This window comes from Hoplias malabaricus, chromosome 4 (genome assembly GCF_029633855.1).
Source record: "Hoplias malabaricus isolate fHopMal1 chromosome 4, fHopMal1.hap1, whole genome shotgun sequence".
Classification (NCBI taxonomy): domain Eukaryota; kingdom Metazoa; phylum Chordata; class Actinopteri; order Characiformes; family Erythrinidae; genus Hoplias; species Hoplias malabaricus.
In genome coordinates this window covers 33,137,948-33,145,677 of record NC_089803.1, presented here as the reverse complement: position 1 = coordinate 33,145,677, position 7,730 = coordinate 33,137,948, and positions in this window count along the sequence as shown.

Sequence of the window (7,730 nt, the reverse complement as noted above, 5' to 3'; positions counted from 1 at the left end):
GCCAGAAATCAAACGAAAATTATTAAATATCCAATAATTGTAAGGATTTGGGAGATAATTTCAGGGCTTCCTATTTTTCAGGGGGTTCTTTTGTCAGGGGTTCTTAGCTAAGAAGTTGTTGAGTGACAGCCCAGTAACTGCGGTTAAGCCAGCCGCCGTTTGAGAAAACACGGTTAAACTAGCCGCACGTCAGATTTTAGTGCGCGTATACTAGTGACAAACCGGTAATACTCAATGCGCGTGAAGACCTGAGCTTATGCCCTTCATTTTAAAGAAAGAAACAGCATTTAACCGGTTTATATATTGGTCATTTCTAGTAAGTAGTCCAAACAATCAACAGATATCAGTTCAGGGTTTACTACACTATGTATCTATGAAGTATGAAGTGATTTTACTGTATAGTTTTTATGTAAATGACATTCAAAATCCCTATAATTGTCCATTGTTTTTTTTACCTGAGTCAGGTTCACTGCTTTATAATATGGTTATTTCTAATAAGTAGTCCATACAACCAACAGATATCAGTTCTGTGTGTACCACACTATGTTCCTATGAAATATGAAGTGATTTTACTGTGTAGTTTTTGAGTAAATGATATTCAAAATCCCTATTATTGTCCATAGTCAAGCCAGCCTCCACTTGGAAAAGCTTGGTCAAGCCAGCCCCCACTTAGATTTGGTGGAACGTCGTATTCTGAACATTACGGTAATAGCGTGCAGAGGAACAAATTTCTAAATAAAAGCCAAAAGTCAATGACAGGAAATGTATGTAATAATAAATAATTTTCTAAACAAATAATAAATGGATAAACAACAAATATTTGCTATTTTGTGGAAATGATGAAGATTTTAGGACATGACTCTCAAGTCACTCTGATGTGCCATTTAAAAAAAAGGCCCTTTGTGTAGTCCTATGTCTGTAAATTTATTTCCAAATTTAAATAATTATTAAAAAGAAACCTTTAGTTTGCACAGAACAATTTCACTTCATAATCATAGTACCACACCTGATTATGTCACTCACTTAATATGAAGTCATTCTGATGTGTCATTTCAAAATAAAGGCCCTTTGAATTGTCCCATTTCTGTGAATTTAATTTCAAATGTAAATAATTATTAAAAAGAAACCTTTAGTTTGCACAGAACAATTTCACTTCATAATCATAGTACCACACCTGATTATGTCACTCACTTAATATGAAGTCATTCTGATGTATCATTCCAAAATAAAGGCCCTTTGAATTGTCCCATGTCTGTAAAATTAATTTCAAATTTAAATAATTATTAAAAGGAAACCTTTAGTTTGCACAGAACAATTTCACTTCATAATCATAGTACAACACCTGATTATGTCACTCATGTAATATGAAGTCATTCTGATGTGTCATTTCAAAATAAAGGCCATTTGAATTGTCCCATTTCTGTAAATTGAATTCCAAATTTAAATAATTATTAAAAAGAAACCTTTAGTTTGCACAGAACAACTTCACTTCATAATCATAGTACAACACCTGATTATGTCACTCATGTAATATGAAGTCATTCTGATGTGTCATTTCAAAATAAAAGCCCATTGAATTGTCCCATTTCTGTAAATTAATTTCCAAATTTAAATAATTATTAAAAAGAAACCTTTAGTTTGCACAGAACAATTTCACTTCATAATCATAGTACCACATCTGATTATGTCACTCACTGAATATCAAGTCATTCTGATGTGTCATTTCAAAATAAAGGCCCTTTGAATTGTCCCATTTCTGTAAATTTATTTCCAAATTTAAATAATTATTAAAAGGAAACCTTTAGTTTGCACAGAACAATTTCACTTCATAATCATAGTACCACACCTGATTATGTCACTCACTTCATATGAAGTCATTCTGATGTGTCATTTCAAAATAAAAGCTCTTTGAATTGTCCCATTTCTGTAAATTTAATTCCAAAATTTAGATCATTATTAAAAAGAAACCTTTAGATTGCACAGAACAATTTCACTTCATAGTCATAGTACAACACCTGATTATGTCACTCATGTAATATGAAGTCATTCTGATGTGTCATTTCAAAATAAAGGCCATTTGAATTGTCCCATGTCTGTAAATTGAATTCCAAATTTAAATAATTATTAAAAAGAAACCTTTAGTTTGCACAGAACAATTTCACTTCATAATCATAGTACAACACCTGATTATGTCACTCATGTAATATGAAGTCATTCTGATGTGTCATTTCAAAATAAAGGCCATTTGAATTGTCCCATTTCTGTAAATTGAATTCCAAATTTAAATAATTATTAAAAAGAAACCTTTAGTTTGCACAGAACAACTTCACTTCATAGTCATAGTACCACACCTGATTATGTCACTCACTTCATATGAAGTCATTCTGATGTGTCATTTCAAAATAAAAGCCCATTGAATTGTCCCATTTCTGTAAATTTTTTTCCAAATTTAAATAATTATTAAAAGGAAACCTTTAGTTTGCACAGAACAATTTCACTTCATAATCATAGTACCACACCTTATTATGTCACTCACTTCATATGAAGTCATTCTGATGTGTCATTTCAAAATAAAAGCTCTTTGAATTGTCCCATTTCTGTAAATTTATTTCCAAAATTTAGATCATTATTAAAAAGAAACCTTTAGATTGCACAGACCAATTTCATTTCATAGTCATAGTACAACACCTGATTATGTCACTCATGTAATATGAAGTCATTCTGATGTGTCATTTCAAAATAAAGGCCCTTTGAATTGTTCCATTTTTGTAAATTAATTTCCAAATTTAAATAATTATTAAAAAGAAACCTTTAGTTTGCACAGAACAATTTCACTTCATAATCATAGTACCACATCTGATTATGTCACTCACTGAATATCAAGTCATTCTGATGTGTCATTTCAAAATAAAGGCCCTTTGAATTGTCCCATTTCTGTAAATTTATTTCCAAATTTAAATAATTATTAAAAAGAAACCTTTAGTTTGCACAGAACAATTTCACTTCATAATCATAGTACCACACCTGATTATGTCACTCACTTCATATGAAGTCATTCTGATGTGTCATTTCAAAATAAAAGCCCATTGAATTGTCCCATTTCTGTAAATTTATTTCCAAATTTAAATAATTATTAAAAGGAAACCTTTAGTTTGCACAGAACAATTTCACTTCATAATCATAGTACCACACCTGATTATGTCACTCACTTCATATGAAGTCATTCTGATGTGTCATTTCAAAATAAAAGCCCATTGAATTGTCCCATTTCTGTAAATTTATTTCCAAATTTAAATAATTATTAAAAGGAAACCTTTAGTTTGCACAGAACAATTTCACTTCATAATCATAGTACCACACCTGATTATGTCACTCACTTCATATGAAGTCATTCTGATGTGTCATTTCAAAATAAAAGCTCTTTGAATTGTCCCATTTCTGTAAATTTATTTCCAAAATTTAGATCATTATTAAAAAGAAACCTTTAGATTGCACAGACCAATTTCATTTCATAGTCATAGTACAACACCTGATTATGTCACTCACTTCATATGAAGTCATTCTGATGTGTCATTTCAAAATAAAAGCTCTTTGAATTGTCCCATTTCTGTAAATATAATTTCAAATGTAAATAATTATTAAAAAGAAACCTTTAGTTTGCACAGAACAACTTCACTTCATAATCATAGTACCACACCTGATTATGTCACTCACTTCATATGAAGTCATTCTGATGTGTCATTTCAAAATAAAAGCTCTTTGAATTGTCCCATTTCTGTAAATATAATTTCAAATGTAAATAATTATTAAAAAGAAACCTTTAGTTTGCACAGAAAAACTTCACTTCATAATCATAGTACCACACCTGATTATGTCACTCACTTCATATGAAGTCATTCTGATGTGTCATTTCAAAATAAAAGCCCATTGAATTGTCCCATATCTGTAAATTTAATTCCGCATTTAAATAATTATTAAAAGGAAACCTTTAGTTTGCACAGAACAATTTCACTTCATAATCATAGTACCACACCTGATTATGTCACTCACTTCATATGAAGTCATTCTGATGTGTCATTTCAAAATAAAAGCTCTTTGAATTGTCCCATTTCTGTAAATTTAATTCCAAAATTTAGATCATTATTAAAAAGAAACCTTTAGATTGCACAGAACAATTTCACTTCATAGTCATAGTACAACACCTGATTATGTCACTCATGTAATATGAAGTCATTCTGATGTGTCATTTCAAAATAAAGGCCATTTGAATTGTCCCATTTCTGTAAATTGAATTCCAAATTTAAATAATTATTAAAAAGAAACCTTTAGTTTGCACAGAACAATTTCACTTCATAATCATAGTACAACACCTGATTATGTCACTCATGTAATATGAAGTCATTCTGATGTGTCATTTCAAAATAAAGGCCATTTGAATTGTCCCATTTCTGTAAATTGAATTCCAAATTTAAATAATTATTAAAAAGAAACCTTTAGTTTGCACAGAACAACTTCACTTCATAATCATAGTACCACACCTGATTATGTCACTCATGTAATATGAAGTCATTCTGATGTGTCATTTCAAAATAAAAGCCCATTGAATTGTCCCATTTCTGTAAATTAATTTCCAAATTTAAATAATTATTAAAAAGAAACCTTTAGTTTGCACAGAACAATTTCACTTCATAGTCATAGTACCACACCTGATTATGTCACTCACTTCATATGAAGTCATTCTGATGTGTCATTTCAAAATAAAGGCCCTTTGAATTGTCCCATTTCTGTAAATTAATTTCCAAATTTAAATAATTATTAAAAAGAAACCCTTAGTTTGCACAGAAAAATTTCACTTCATAATCATAGTACCACACCTGATTATGTCACTCACTTCATATGAAGTCATTCTGATGTGTCATTTCAAAATAAAGGCCCTTTGAATTGTCCCATTTCTGTAAATTTATTTCCAAATTTAAATAATTATTAAATGTGAACCATTAGTTTGCACAGAACAATTTCACTTCATAATCATAGTACCACACCTGATTATGTCACTCATGTAATATGAAGTCATTCTGATGTGTCATTTCAAAATAAAAGCTCTTTGAATTGTCCCATTTCTGTAAATTTAATTCCAAAATTTAGATCATTATTAAAAAGAAACCTTTAGATTGCACAGAACAATTTCACTTCATAGTCATAGTACAACACCTGATTATGTCACTCATGTAATATGAAGTCATTCTGATGTGTCATTTCAAAATAAAGGCCATTTGAATTGTCCCATTTCTGTAAATTGAATTCCAAATTTAAATAATTATTAAAAAGAAACCTTTAGTTTGCACAGAACAATTTCACTTCATAATCATAGTACAACACCTGATTATGTCACTCATGTAATATGAAGTCATTCTGATGTGTCATTTCAAAATAAAGGCCATTTGAATTGTCCCATTTCTGTAAATTGAATTCCAAATTTAAATAATTATTAAAAAGAAACCTTTAGTTTGCACAGAACAACTTCACTTCATAATCATAGTACAACACCTGATTATGTCACTCATGTAATATGAAGTCATTCTGATGTGTCATTTCAAAATAAAAGCCCATTGAATTGTCCCATTTCTGTAAATTAATTTCCAAATTTAAATAATTATTAAAAAGAAACCTTTAGTTTGCACAGAACAATTTCACTTCATAGTCATAGTACCACACCTGATTATGTCACTCACTTCATATGAAGTCATTCTGATGTGTCATTTCAAAATAAAGGCCCTTTGAATTGTCCCATTTCTGTAAATTAATTTCCAAATTTAAATAATTATTAAAAAGAAACCCTTAGTTTGCACAGAACAATTTCACTTCATAATCATAGTACCACACCTGATTATGTCACTCACTTCATATGAAGTCATTCTGATGTGTCATTTCAAAATAAAGGCCCTTTGAATTGTCCCATTTCTGTAAATTTATTTCCAAATTTAAATAATTATTAAATGTGAACCATTAGTTTGCACAGAACAATTTCACTTCATAATCATAGTACCACACCTGATTATGTCACTCACTTCATATGAAGTCATTCTGATGTGTTATTTCAAAATAAAAGCTCTTTGAATTGTCCCATTTCTGTAAATTTATTTCCAAATTTAAATAATTATTAAAAGGAAACCTTTAGTTTGCACAGAACAATTTCACTTCATAATCATAGTACCACACCTGATTATGTCACTCACTTCATATGAAGTCATTCTGATGTGTCATTTCAAAATAAAAGCTCTTTGAATTGTCCCATTTCTGTAAATTTATTTCTAAAATTTAGATCATTATTAAAAAGAAACCTTTAGATTGCACAGACCAATTTCATTTCATAGTCATAGTACAGCACCTGATTATGTCACTCACTTCATATGAAGTCATTCTGATGTGTCATTTCAAAATAAAAGCTCTTTGAATTGTCCCATTTCTGTAAATATAATTTCAAATGTAAATAATTATTAAAAAGAAACCTTTAGTTTGCACAGAACAACTTCACTTCATAATCATAGTACCACACCTGATTATGTCACTCACTTCATATGAAGTCATTCTGATGTGTCATTTCAAAATAAAAGCTCTTTGAATTGTCCCATTTCTGTAAATATAATTTCAAATGTAAATAATTATTAAAAAGAAACCTTTAGTTTGCACAGAAAAACTTCACTTCATAATCATAGTACCACACCTGATTATGTCACTCACTTCATATGAAGTCATTCTGATGTGTCATTTCAAAATAAAAGCCCATTGAATTGTCCCATATCTGTAAATTTAATTCCACATTTAAATAATTATTAAAAGGAAACCTTTAGTTTGCACAGAACAATTTCACTTCATAATCATAGTACCACACCTGATTATGTCACTCACTTCATATGAAGTCATTCTGATGTGTCATTTCAAAATAAAAGCTCTTTGAATTGTCCCATTTCTGTAAATTTAATTCCAAAATTTAGATCATTATTAAAAAGAAACCTTTAGATTGCACAGAACAATTTCACTTCATAATCATAGTACCACACCTGATTATGTCACTCATTAAATATAAAGTCATTCTGATGTGTTATTTCAAAATAAAAGCTCTTTGAATTGTCCCATTTCTGTAAATTTAATTTCAAATGTAAATAATTATTAAAAAGAAACCTTTAGTTTGCACAGAACAACTTCACTTCATAATCATAGTACCACACCTGATTATGTCACTCACTTCATATGAAGTCATTCTGATGTGTCATTTCAAAATAAAAGCCCATTGAATTGTCCCATATCTGTAAATTTAATTCCACATTTAAATAATTATTAAAAGGAAACCTTTAGTTTGCACAGAACAATTTCACTTCATAATCATAGTACCACACCTGATTATGTCACTCACTTAATATGAAGTCATTCTGATGTATCATTCCAAAATAAAGGCCCTTTGAATTGTCCCATGTCTGTAAAATTAATTTCAAATTTAAATAATTATTAAAAGGAAACCTTTAGTTTGCACAGAACAATTTCACTTCATAATCATAGTACAACACCTGACTATGTCACTCATGTAATATGAAGTCATTCTGATGTGTCATTTCAAAATAAAGGCCATTTGAATTGTCCCATTTCTGTAAATTTAATTCCAAATTTAAATAATTATTAAAAAGAAACCTTTAGTTTGCACAGAACAACTTCACTTCATAATCATAGTACCA